At 37.3% G+C, this 14,270-nt stretch overlaps 2 long non-coding RNA genes across 3 annotated transcripts; one reads left to right on the top strand and one right to left on the bottom strand.

The window, feature by feature from the left end:
* Positions 1–615: 615 nt before the first annotated feature.
* Positions 616–7,823, bottom strand: LOC122210817. The gene is made up of 2 exons (XR_006198278.1): positions 7,628–7,823; positions 616–1,816 (listed from the first exon to the last, which is right to left on the bottom strand). It is a non-coding gene; the product is annotated as an uncharacterized LOC122210817 (long non-coding RNA).
* Positions 7,824–7,902: 79 nt separating this feature from the next.
* Positions 7,903–12,868, top strand: LOC122211021. Of its 2 annotated transcripts, none has more exons than XR_006198426.1 (3): positions 7,903–7,967; positions 10,184–10,313; positions 11,870–12,868. It is a non-coding gene; the product is annotated as an uncharacterized LOC122211021 (long non-coding RNA). The 2 variants fall into 2 exon arrangements; XR_006198427.1 differs by having other exon boundaries at positions 10,184–10,394.
* The last annotated feature ends 1,402 nt before the right edge of the window (positions 12,869–14,270 follow it).

Below are 14,270 nucleotides of genomic sequence, written 5' to 3'. Positions count from 1 at the left end.
GAAGATTAAAGATATCAAGGATCTTTTCATGTGAATATTGTCCATTTGTATATCTTCCTCACATAAAGGTCTCTTCAGATCCTTAAAATTGTTTTCTCTTATTATGGACTTGTGAGGGTTATTTGCATTCTGCACTCAAGCCCCTTTTCAGATATATGAGTTGCAAACATTCTCTCACATTTGGTGGTGAGCCTTCTTACTTTACCAACAGTGCCCTTTGAAGTACAAAACTGTTTAATTTTGATGTAACCCAATGTATCTATTTTCATGGTTGTGGTTTCTGTTCTTGCTGTCATATTTAAGAATATTTTGACAAATCTGAGATCAGGAATATTAATCCGATGTTTGTTTTTTCCTAAGAATTTATAGTTTTAGTGTAGGATCCACTTTCAGGTACTTTTGCCTATTGTGTTTATATCTATTTGTCTCAGCACCATTGCTGAAAGACTACTCATTCCCCATAGAATGGTCTTGGTAGCCTTGTAAAAAATCAGTTGAACACATGGTTTTATTTCTAGAATCTTAACTCTATTCCATTGATTATATGTCTATATTTGTACCAATACCACACTGTCTTGATTACTGTCGTTTTATAGTAAAATCTGAAATTGGGGATTCCACATTCTCCTACTTTATTCTTTTTATTCAAGATCGATTTGGCTATTTTGTACCCCTTAAAATTCCTTATGAAATTTTATAATCGGCTTTCAGTTTATACAAAGAAGTCAACTGGAGTTTCAATAGTATTGCACTGAATCTGTATCTTAATTTGGGGAATATTGCCATCTTATGATAAGTTTTCTGTTCCGTGAGATTTTTTTTCCATTTAATTTGATCTCTAGTATGATTCGGCAATGTTTTATAGTTCTCTGTGTATACATTTGCATTCTCTTAGTGAAATTTATTTCTAAGTATTTTTTTTCTTTTTAATGCTACTGTACATGGAATTATACAGTATTAAGCTTTAAGACTGTTTATATTGCATGTATGTAGAAAAACATTTGATTATTCATATTGATCTTATATCCTGCAAACTTGAAGGGCTTGTTTATGCTTTTAATTATTTTTGCATGGACTTTATATGACAGGTCACATCATCTGCAGACAGAGATAGATTTACTTCTTCCTTTTGAAAATAAGTTTTTTTTTTCTTTCTTTCTCTTACCTAATACTCTGGAAATAAACTACGGTAAAATGTTGAATAGAAGTGATTAGAGTGGACATTTTTGTCTTATTCCTGAACTCAGAGGGAAAGCCTCCTATCTTTCACAATTAAATACATGCAGCTAGCTTAGGATTTTCACAGATGCCCTTCATCGGGGTGAAGTGTTTCACCTCCACTTTAGCAAGTCATAATCTTTTTTTCTCGGGAAGGATCTCGCCTCACTGTTGATAGCTGCTGACTGATAAAGGTGGTGGTTGTTGAAGGCTGGCGTGGCTGTGATTTCTTAAAATAAGCCAACAAAATTTGCCTCATCAATTGGCTCTTCCTTTCACAGATGATATCTCTGTAGCAGGGAATACTGTTCCATCACATTTCACCCACAGTACGTCTCCTTTCAAAACTGGGGTCAAATCCTCTCAAACCCTGCAGCTGCCTTATCAACTAAGTTCATGTAATACTGTAAATCCTTTGTTGTCATTTCATCAGTCTTCACAGCATCTTCACTGGGAGTAGATTCCACCTCAAGGAACCGCTGACTTTGCGCATCCCTAAGAAACAACTCCTCATCCGTAAAAGTTTGATCATGAGATTGCAGCCATTCAGACACATCTTCAGGCTCCACTTCTAGTCCTCTGGCTGTTTCCTCCATCTCTGCATTCAGAACACATTAAATATTTACCAGTTAAGTTTGCTGTATTATATGGACTGGTTTGTGGCACCCTAACCCAGTCACCATAACATCAAAGATAACTGCTCACCATCACAGATGTAATAATGAAAACGTTTGAAATGTTGTGGGAATTACCAAAATGTGACACAAAGACACGAAGTGGGCAAATGCTTTTGGGAAACGGTGTCAATAGATTTTCTCGATGCAGTAGTGCCACAAACCTTCAATTTGTTAAAAACCACAGTATTTGCAAAGTATTGGACAGAGTCCAATAAACCTTCAATTTGTTAAAAACCACAGTATTTGCAAAGTATTGGACAGAGTCCAATAAACGAGGCGTGCCTATATTCCAGTTTGTTGAGTGTTTTTGTCAAAAAGGGCACACGGTTTTGTCGAATGCCTTTTCTACACCAATTTTGTATTTCTGAGATAAATCCCACTTGGCCATTATGTATAATTCTTTTTATGTTTCTAGATTCAGTTTAATAGTATTTTATTGTGGGTTTTGGAATCCATATTCATAAAAGATACTGCTCTATGGCATCCTTTGAAGTCTTTGTCTAGTTTTTGATATTACAGTAGTGCTGGCCTCATAGAATGAGATTGAAAGTGTTCTCTCTGCTTCTATTCACAGGAGAGTTTACAATGTTGGTGTTACTTCTTCCTTAATTGATGGGGAAGCTGTCTGGATATGAGCTTTCCTTTAATGGTTACTAACTCAATCTCCTTAGTTGTTTTTAGACAATAATCAATTCAGATCATCTATATCTTCTGGAGCCATACAATTATTCATAGCATTTTTTTCATAATGCTCTTCATTTCTTTAAAGTTAGCCGTAATATATATATATATATATATATATATATATATATATATAGCCAATCAAGCTAAAGTTTTGTGAGTTTTTCTGCTCTTGTCAGAGTCAGCTTTTGTTTTTATTGATATTCTCTATTATTTTTCTATTATCTATTCAATGTCCACTCTAATAAATTTTATTTCTTTTCTTTAGGTGACTTTTGTTTTCTTTCTCCAGGTTCCTAAGGTAAAAGGTTAGGTTATTGATGTAAGATATTTATTCTTTCTTTATGTAGGCACTAAGGTATAAATTTCCCTCTAAGCACTGCTTTAGCAGCATCCCAGAAGTTTTTGTATGTTTTGATATGTTGTGTCTTCATTTTCATTCATCTCAAAAGTATTTTCGCATTTTCCTTTGATTTCTTATTTGACCTATTCATTTTTATATACGAAGTGCACTTTAATTTTTTTTTTGTACTGGTTATTTATTTTTGAGAGAGAGAGAGAGTACAAGTGGGAGAAGGACAGAGAGAAAGGGATTCAGAATCCAAAGCAGGCTCTGGGCTCTGTGCTGTCAGCAAAGAGCCTGATGTGAGGCTTGAACTCACAAACCGTGAGATCATCACCTCAGTCGAAGTCAGATGCTTAACTGACTGAACCACCCAGGTGCCCCTGAAGTACACTTTTAATTGCTTACATATTTATAAGTTTCCAACTTCTTTCTGTTTTTGATTTTTAATTTCATTCCATTGCAGTCAGATAACATATCTGGTTTTATTTCTATTGTTTTCAACTTATTGAGGTTTATTTTACAGCCCAGAAGGTGGTCTATCCTGGAAAGTGTTCCATGCGCCCTTGAGAACACTGTGCATTCTGGGATCGTTGGGTACTGTGTCCTTTATATGTCTTTTACGTTTACTTGGTTTATAGTGTTATTCAATAGTCTATTTCCTTGCTGATCATTTTCCTTGTCATTCTGTTCATTATTAAAAGTGAGATACTGAAGTCTCCAAATATGATTGTTTAATTTTCTATTTCTCCATTTCTGTCATTGTTGTTTCAATCATTCTGCTTCTCTATTAATTAGTTCCACATATGGTTGTAATTGTTGTATTTACCCCAGGGATAAACCCTATTTCACAGTGAATGATCCTTTTAATGTGCTGCTGATTTTGGTTTGCTAGTATTTTTTTTCCAGTTTTCCTCAAACTGATTTCTAGTTTCATGCCACTGTGGTTAGAGAAGATACTTAGTATGATTTCAATCTTAAATTTGCTAAGACTTGTTTTGTGGCCAAAATATGGTCTATCCTAGAAAATGTTGCATGTACCCTTGAGTCATATGTGTACTCTGCTTTTGGATGGAATTCTTTGTATATGTTTGTTAGAGTCCATTTGGTATATAGTGTTCAAATCTTGTTTCCTTATTGATTCTCTGCCTGGGTGATCCATTGTTAAGAGTGGAATATTAAGTCTCCAGCTGTTAACTGTATTACTGTTTATTTCTGTTTATATCTCTGCTAATTTTTGCTTTATATTTTTAGGTGCCTGATTTTGGCTCACAAATATTTATAATTATTGTCTTCTTGACACATTGGGAACTTTACCATTTATATAGTAGCATTCTTTGTCTCTTTTTTACCATTTTTAGTTGAAAGCATATTTTGTCTGGTATAAGTATAGTTATCCCTGCATTTTTTCCCCTTTTGGTTACCATTTTCTTGAAATCTCTTTTTCCATTTCTTTACTCTCTGTCTACGTGTATCTTTAAGGCTAAAGTGAGTCTCTTATGGGCAGAATATTATTGGATTCTTTTTATCTACTTAACCATTTTATGTCTTTTAATTAGCTACTTTAATCCATTTATGTCTAAAGTAATTATTGATAGGTAAGGACTTACTATTGTCATTTTGTTGTTTCCTGGTTGTTTTGTAGATTCATTGTTCTTCGCTTTTTAACCTGCTGTCATTTTTAGTGTTTTGATGTCTTTGATATCAGTAGACTTCAAGTTCTTTATTATGTCTGTTTGTGTAATTGCTACAGGATTTTCCGTTGTGATGTTACCATAAGACCTACATAAAATATCTTGAACTTATACCATCTTATTTAATACTAATAACAATGTAACTTCAATTAATGCATAACCTTTAGACTTTTACTTCTTCTCTTCCTCACATTTTAGTTATTGGTATTACATGTTTGCTTTTTTTTATACATTCTATAACTAATAGATTATTGCAGCTAGGGTTATTTTTGTTACATTCTTTTTAAAAAATCTTTCAACTAGATTTTTAAGTGAATTATGCACCATTATATTGAAGATCTAACTATGACCATATACTTATCATTACCCAGTGAGATTTATATTCCTTTCTAGGGTTTTATAATGTTAATTAGCATTCTTTCACTTCTATTTAAAGAACTTCTTTAGCATTTCTTGTAAGGATGGTCTGGTACCAAGAAACTCCCTCAACTTTAGTTTGAGATCTCCCTCCTTCATTTCTGAAAGGGCAGTTTCACTGTGTATAAATTTTTTGATTGACAGCTATTTTCTTTCAATATTTTGAATATGTCATTTCATTCCATTCTAACCTGAAAATTTTCTGTTGAGAAAACTGCCAGTGTTCTTATGTAGGTTCCCTTTTATGTAACTTCTCTTTTTTTCTCTTGCTGCTCCTTACAATTCTTTGTCTGTGACTTTTGGCAATTTAAGTGTATTGTGTCTTGGTGTTGCTCTATTCATTTCAACCTATTTAGGGCCTTTTAGGTCTCATGGACCTGGATACACATTTCTCTATCCAGACTTAAGATATTTTCAGCTGTTATGGCTTTAAATGTACTTTGGTCACTTTCTTTTTTCCTACTCTTTTTGAAATTCACATAATGCATTTTTTTTTACTATGTCTCATAATTCCTATAGGCATTCTTCACTCTTTTCTCTCTTTGTTTCTCTTTACTCCTCTGATGTGGTAATTTACAATGCCCTCTGATCCGGGTCACTGATTCTTTCTTCCAAACGGTCAAATCTACTTTTGGAACTATATTCAGTTATTCATTTCAGTAGTGTATTTTTTTAATTCTAGATTTATGGATTTTTGTTTTTTGTTTGGATAGTTGCTATTTCCTTGTCAAACTTCTTGTTTTGTTCATGAATCATTTACCTAATTTTGCTTGGGGAAAATGTGCTTTCATGTAGCTCACTAAACTTTGTTAAGGGGCTTATCCCTGAATTCTTTGTCTGACAGTTCATAGATCTCTATTTCTTAGGGTCGGTTATTGAAGCTTTATTAGTTTTCTTCGATTGTCCCATATTTACCTGATGATTCATGACCCTTGATTTCTTATGTTGATATCTGCATATTTGAGTAATTGTGCTCCTCTTCCAGACTTTATAGATTTGTTCTGGCAGAGACCATTCTTCACCCAAACACTCAACTCAGTTTGGGTTTCTGGGTGTGTCTGATGGTAATGTCCTTGGGCAGGTAAGACTTGCTAGTATGGTCTATTTTGGGACAAGACGAACATTTGAGCTCTGAGGATGGGCATGGGCTGGGGGGGAGGATGTGCCTCTGCTGAGAACAGTTGGATAGAAATTCTGTCTTGGTTCTCTAACCAAGTAAGGCTGTGGGATGGGCTCTGTGGCTGCCTGGTTTCTCTGGCCAGGCTTACTATGTGGTTGAGACTGCGTAACATATTAGTAACAGACAGGGGTATGAATTAGCTTCCCTGCCTTAGCAGGGAAGCAAGACAGGATCCATGACCTGCATAGCTCTTTGTTTGGGTACCTGAATCAGGCCAGAGTATTCATTGAATTCCCTGGTCAGGTGAGGCCACAAGACTTGTTCTGTAATGGGGGAAGCCAAGGGCTGTGATCGCTGTTCAAGTGCCACTGTCTGTAGGGCTGTTGAATTGGCTGTGTGCTCTGGTTATGTTCCTTGGCCTTGGGCTGAAGGCTATACTCAGCAATGAATGAGGCTATGAATTAGATTTCCTTCTTGGCAGCAGCAAGGGAAACAGCTCTAACATCAGTAAACCTCTTTGTTGTTTTAAGCCAACATGCACCCCAAGTTTCATAGCCAAATGGGGCCACTGGATTTGTTTTGCAAATTATTGGTTCTGTCTGCTTTTCTCGAGAATTGTGCATTGTTGGGCTGTACTGCTTCTAGGAGTTCTACTAGCCTTTCTGGTCAGATGGAACTGGAAAACATCTCCACAATGGGTGGGGCTATGTCTAGACTCCCTTGCTTGAAAAGGAAGGACAGGGGCCACTCCAGGTTACTTTCAATTTCCCAAACAGGCTCTCCTCTTGGAAAGGCCTGATGACCACCCTTAGCCTTGCCTATGAATTAATCTCTATACCTGTGCATAGCACAGGACGCCTCCATGCCAAGGTTTTGCTCTATGAGTGATCACCTTTTCCCATCAGCCTCTGGGCTCTAGGGCTGCTCACTCCGCTTCCAGAGGTTGTCTTCATTTCTCCTGATCAGATGAGGCTGGAAGACACTCTCCCTAGCAGGTAGGGCCATGACTCCATTCCTTGCCTGAGCATGGGAAATGGGGCTCTGGTGCTGGCAAACCTCCTTGTCTGAGGATTAGGAAGATCTGTACCTCACCGAGTTCCCTGGTCAGAATGCGTCCTCAACTTGGTTCTGTAGATAAGCCAAGCCTCTGGCTGGGATGACTCCTTAGGCTCTGCAGATGGGAACTCAGCTCACCAAGATCCATGTGTTTGTTGGTTGTCGGTTGTTGCAGTCTCTTACCTTTATCACAGGCAGATACTCAGTGGTTGAGCCCTACTGGTTTTCCTGCCATCCCTGTGGGGTGAGATCAGAACAGGTGCTCCTACAAATTGACCCCATTGTTGGAGGAGGGGGCTAATTGTCCCTTATGGGCAATCTTTTCGCCTGGAGGACACAGAGGCTCAGGGGAGAACGCTCTGTGTGGTTGTGGACTATCTTGGGGGAGACGCAAGGCAGTCAGCATGTAGCCGTTTCTTACCCTTCCAGTCTATTGGGCTCTGAGGTGCAGGGGCTCCATCATCCTCACCCACTGATGCTAGGATTCTCTCAGTGATGTCTTGCTCATAAATAGGTGATAGTTATTCTTCTTGTGAGAGGGAGTGAAGTAAGGAACAACCTGTGTCACCATTTTAGTGACCTTGCTCTACAGTTCACGGCATTTTAGGTCAAAATGGTGTTCTAGGAACGAGTCATTGGCTCTGAAGATGCTAATTATGATGTAAAGAGAGGATTCATGGCACATTCTAATTCGGACTTTTCAGGAGTTGACTGTGTGCTGGTACCACATTGATCGTTCTGCTTAGTCAAAGGCATAACAGGTGATCAAATAATCATGTCAGCGGCATGCTGGTTCCATCTCTGAACTAGGCAAGATATCTGGTTTTTAAATTCCTCTCTAACATTTTTCACATGTGGAAATCGCTGAACCTTGCTGAACTTTAATTTCTTCATTAGCCAATGTACCTCTTATCTCCTAAGGGACTTTGTAAGAAAGAAAGTAGACAAAGAATGTTAACGCATTGCAAAATGATAAAGGGTGAGGTGGAAATGCCCATCAAAGGAAAGGCTGAGATCAACCTTTGGCTTCTAACTTTCAAGCTACAAAAGCTCAGACAAGTTGCTTTGAGTTTCATTTTCTTTTTTGAAAATAGGATTATAAAAATAATCTTTAAAGGTTGTCTTATTGAGCCTATGCAGTGTACCTGTAGAAGATAATATCTAAATTTGAGGTATCCTTGTTATTAAAATTGCTATAAATGCATGGCATTTCTTAGATGTTATGGAATCCTAAGACAGTTAAACACATTATTATCACAAGGAAAAAAATGCGCTAAAGGATTAAGCAAAAAAGAAAAAAAAAAAGACACATTAAAATACCATTTTTTAAAGCAAAAGTCCACACTTGGCATTTGTGCCTTTTTCTTAATTAAAAATGTTATGTACATGTGCTTAAGGAGTACATTGAAATAAAGAATTTAAAAATAACTTAAAAAAAAGATTAGAATAGGGGTGCCTGGGGGGCTCAGGGGGTTTAGTGAGTAACTCTTGGTTTCGGCTCAGGTCATGGTCTCATGGTTCACGGGTTCGAGCCCTGTGTCGGGTTCTGCACAGACAGCACAGTGCCTGTTTGGGATTCTTTCTCTCCCTCCCTATCTGCCCCTGCCCTGCTTGTGTGCACACACACTCTCTCTTTCTGAATTCTCTGAACAATAAATAAATAAATAAACATTTTAAAAAAGAGACTAGAATATATTCTGTTTTAAAAATACATATTTTCAAAGAGATATCAGTTAGAAATTATGGCATCAATTGCTACAAAAATGAGGTTTTCCTACCAGGTGAGCAAAGAAAAAGATATTGATGACTTCCTGAGATGATCCAGGCAAGGTGCTATGAAGACAAAATAACCAGTTTTCAGCTACTTTGGTAATTGGAAACACTAAGAATGTTAATAATCTGGCCTTATTTAAGGATGCCTATGAAGACCATAATATAAAATGGTGGTATCCACTGTTCGTTTAGTTAGAAAATCTTTCTATGCACCCTAGTATCCATGCGAATGAGTGCGTTTTTCCCCTACCGTGTCTTGAAGCTTGAACTCCTAAACGACTATGTCAGAGCGTCTTCTACACGCCCCCAACCGCACCCCCAAAGCTCTAGAAGAGAGATGATTTTTTCTCTGGCGGTACACCGTGTACAGATACATTTGGCGTGGCCCAAAATCAGGCAGAAAAATGTTAAACCCCTCTCATCCTCAGGTACCTGCTAAGAAGGGATTGTGTGACCGGCTTGTGAGAACCAGGGTGTAGGAAAGGACTTTACACTAAACTGTACTTTTTAAGGAGCGTAGATGACATTTCAGGGTTCGGTATCTACAGGGAGCCAGTTCCCAAATGACATCAGTAGGAGGCAGCAGAGCATAGTGCTGAGAACACGCACCGGGGCGCTGCTCTGCCTGGGCAGGAGCCCCGCTCTTCATGCTGCTGAGACTTTGGACGGAGAATTTACACCCTCTGTGCCTAGATTTCTTGCGCTATCAAACAGATTAGTAAAAGTACAGGGGCACCTGGGAGGCTCAGTCAGTTAAGCGTCTGACTTCAGCTTAGGTCATGGAGTCACATCTCCTGGGTTCAAGCCCCACTTGGGGCTCCGTGGTGACAGCTGGAACCTTGAACCTGCTTCGGATTCTGTGTCTCCGTCTCTCTCTGCCCCTCCCCCCCCCCCCCCCCCCCCCAATAAATAAACACTAAAAGTACTATTTCCTAGAATTGTGGGTATTAAATTAGTTAACATATTCAAAGTACTTAGAATCTTACCTCACAGACCTGAATCTTACCTGCTATGTAATGAACAAACCAACGAAGGAAGTACAGGTAGTTTTTTGAGCAAAGGTTATTGTTTTTAAACTAGGCCACACAAGTATTTGTTGAATAACGATTGTGAACAATTCATTTAACTTGACAACTATTTATTGAACATCATTCATCATATTAACAGTTATTCATATTAATCAGAACCCTAATTATTATTATAGGATGAGGAGACACTGACTCCAGCCCCAGGGAATTTACAACTACAGGTTGAATTTGCCACTAAAGGTTGAATTTGCCACTTCAAGATTCAACGTGCAAAGCTGTTCACGACTGGAGGACCAATGCTTATTTGTAAAGATCATTTTACCTCATCCTGCAATCAAAGAGAAGGGAATTTTTGTTTCCTTTTGAATCCCATTCACATATCTTTATGTAAATATGCTTTTCATGGTATCCTAGAGTCTTTCATCTGATGTTTCACACCTACTAATTCTTTTTTTTTTCCTGAGTGTTCTTTTTTCTTTTACAAGATGGACAAGAGATTGTTTTCAATGTAGGCTGTATAAGATATTTTCTGCCTAGGGGCTATTTACATTCCATAGCATAAATTTCTGGTATAGCTGAATAAGCATGGGAATTCCTGGCTGCTTTCCTATGTACTGGAAGAGACACTGTGTATATGTCTTTGCTCCTTGAGAGAAACCTAACCGCCAAGCAGCAATATACTGTTCTAGCTCTAGGCCGCTGTGTCCCACAAATGGGTTTGTGCAGTGTCAAATCCGAAGAGTGTCACGCACACAAATGTCCGCGGTCTCCTCGACAGTAGCAAAACCCATTCATGATTGAATCCAAAAAAAGGCCAAAATTGGCCTGGAGGCCCAAAAGCGGCACTCTGGACTCAGCAGTAAGCACAGTCAGCGCAGTTAATTTTTCTCCTGTACGCATAATTTAAGTCATGCACACACATGTGTACACAATAAGTAATCCTAGAAGTGAGGGCCGCGGGGAGTAAAATAGTAACAACAGCTATTAGTTATTGAGCAGCTAAGAGAGTCAGATACTGAACTAAGTCGTTCCTCGCCAGTAGATCACTCATAACTTACCTGTATTAACATCTCCTCTATTACACATAAAGACACTAAGATTCAGGAGGGTAGGAAAACTCTCCAGAGCTCACTGGTAAGCCCCAGGAATAGGTTATAAACCCTGGTCCTACCTAAGCTAAAGCCTACGCTGTGAAATACTACACTGCTCCATAGCACACAGGAGCTAACAAATTGATTATCATTCTCCATGATATCATGGCTCTCTCTTCTTTAGCCCTGGGCTCCTTAGACCTGACCTATATTCTAGGTATCCAAAGACTCAGTAGTAAACTACCTGCTTCATGCTATCCCCACATATAGCACAATTTTGAGTATATTTTCATGCTAATTCATATATGATTGCTACAACTAATGCTATGATAATATAAATAATGTGTATATATATAATTATTCGATTACTGAGTGAAAGGATGTTAATGGTAAAATCCGGAAGACTCAGACAACAGACCTAGAAAGTTAAGAGCCAAGGAAGACATATGGTACTAAATAAGAAAAAGTTATGTTTACATCAAAAATTCTTTTTACCATGCATAGCATTTTTCCAAGGAATAAATCAATAGGAAATGCTCTAAGATAAATATTTTGAAAAGGTATTTAAGTGCCCACTCCCTAACCAAACCTGACAGGATATATCGTTTTCCATCTGCAGTTTTATGAGACTGCACCTTCCTCCGGGAGTATGATGGGAAGGAATAAAGCATTGTTGTCTCACTCGCTTCATTTGGAATGTCTTTGAGTGATGTTGCAAGTTCAGATTCCTGGTTTTTGAATCTTAATCTTCTTTTCTATCCCTTTTGACAGTGTCCTTTACTGAGTGATGTCTCCACATCAACCTTTCCCGAAATGTCTGATGTAGGTTGTGAAAAGCTCACCGCGTGTCAGGCAAGGCGGCCTGTGAAAATAACCAGGAAGATGTAGCAAATGGACTGTCTGCTGCAATTTACAAGGATGCAATTAAGGAGATTATAGAACCTGCCCAAGATCACACACAGGCACAGTAAGTTAGGATGCTGACAAGACGGTCTGAGAGTAGCGCTTTATGCTCCAAGTTGAGATATTACACAGTCTCTCTGGAGACCCGTTTCTGTGTTTCCATCTTTAATATTGTACCCATTTCTTTATTCCAAATTTTAACTCATATAAATTCTTTACATCGTATGTACTGAGGATGACTATACACAAAATCTAAAATACACACTAAACATTCACATACGACACGTAAATGCATAATTCAATTAAAGACAAATTTGGCAAACTTGATGAATCTGGTACTGGCCCTGATCCACCCACGTCAGCCAGCCTTCACCGTTTCCATGAGTGGAGACCCCGTCTCCAGTCCTTTACCCTGTGTGTCTTTACTTGGAAGCATTCCTTTTTGGCTACAGCATTCTACCTAAGCGCCTCCCAGGGGCAGTCCTCTAGCGTGCATCTTCAGAGCTGATGGATGAACAGCCTGACCCCTTTACTTCCCGGACTGTGGAGAGTGTGTCTGAGGTACACAGTCTTTGTCACGTGCCGCAGAACCCCCTTACTCTGGGCTCAGTCACCCGCTGTTGCTTCCTATTCTTCTCTATCTAATTCACCCCTTCCCTTGGAAAAGACTCATGGAATCATCTCTGACATAAATGCTGTGCATCCAAATCCTTGTCTCAGGATCTTCCCAGGAAACTCAAACTATGCTATGGAATGAAAATATACAATCTAACTCTGTTATACATATATGAGTCACACTTTAAATCAAAAGATAAAGTTTTGAGAATGCAATACTTAAAATACAGCAAAAGCACCAAAAAATAGCCTCTGTCATTATACCGATATGAAACAAAATGTACTTTAAGGTAAGAGAATTTTTCTGGAGATAAATAAGGACCTTTCTAAACAATAAAGATTCCAATTCACTAAAAAGCTGTATGATTCTTCGTCTCTGTAACATAACTTCAGAAAAATAGATATAATAATTCTAAATCTGTCTAATTTAGTTTCAAAATAGATAAGGCAAACAATGAGAGAATTAAATGGAGAGAAGAAAAGTCCATAATCATTGTGGGAGATGTTAAAATGTTTCAAAATAATTGAGAAAATCTAAGTGGACAGGAAAACCAGTGTTCACGGATATAAAAAAATCTGAGTAACACATTAAGAAATTGTGTAACGTAGCTATGAATACATAATTAAGAAACTTGACCTCATTTACATATATAGAACACAACATTGAAGAATGAAGAATTTATAGTTCTTTGAGGTACATATTGAACAATAATAAAAATGACCATATGCTGGGCCCTAAAGAGAGCCTCAATAAATTTCAAAGGATTGACTTCATTCAGAGTATGTCCTCTGACTAGAGTGGCATTAAGGTAGAAATTAATAACCAAGAGAAAAGTGTAAAGATTCCATAGTTCTTAAGTATAAAATGACACATTTCTAAATAATTTATAATATTTGTAAAACATACAGAAAGTAGAAATATTTTGAACTAAATTATAATAAGAGCACAACATATCAAAACATGTTGGATGCATCTAAAACAATGCTGTAGTGAAAAATTTGTAATACTAAGTGCATATATTGAGAAGAAAACCTGAAAATCAATAAGATAAATCTTCATATCAAAATGATAGAAAAAGAACAAATTTAACCCAAAGTTGAAAAAGATGGTAAGAAGACAAGGTTTATGTAGTAGAAAACAAACATGTATTAGAAAAAAAAATAACAAAATCCAAAAGTTGATTATTTGTAAAATTAATAAAATTTATAAATTTATAGCAAAACTGATAAAAAAGTGGGATAGAAAACTTTATTTATTGATATAAGAATTGGAAAAGCAGATATCACTGCAGAACTACTGACATTCAGAAACATACTAAAATAATATCATGCTAAATCAATGCCAATAATTTGACAATTGGCATGCAATGAAAAATCATAATTTCCCGAAATGACAGAAGAAGCAGCATAAAATCTGAATATATCTGTTATAAATCATTCTTGTAAATCCTTCCTCAGGATTCAACCTTGGTAGTTGGAGCCCTGATTTCTCTCAAATATTAAATTAGGGAATGTTTTTGACCTTATGCAAATTCCACAGGTAATAATGATAAAGGGAACACATTCCAAAAATTTTTGTGAGGTCAGCGTATGCCTAAAAAAGACAAGAAACAAAAATTTACAAATGGATCTCTGTCACAGATACAAGTATCTT

Source organism: Panthera leo, chromosome F2 (genome assembly GCF_018350215.1).
Source record: "Panthera leo isolate Ple1 chromosome F2, P.leo_Ple1_pat1.1, whole genome shotgun sequence".
Classification (NCBI taxonomy): domain Eukaryota; kingdom Metazoa; phylum Chordata; class Mammalia; order Carnivora; family Felidae; genus Panthera; species Panthera leo.
Note: the sequence above shows the minus strand (reverse complement) of the source record. Positions and strands in the feature narration are given on the sequence as shown.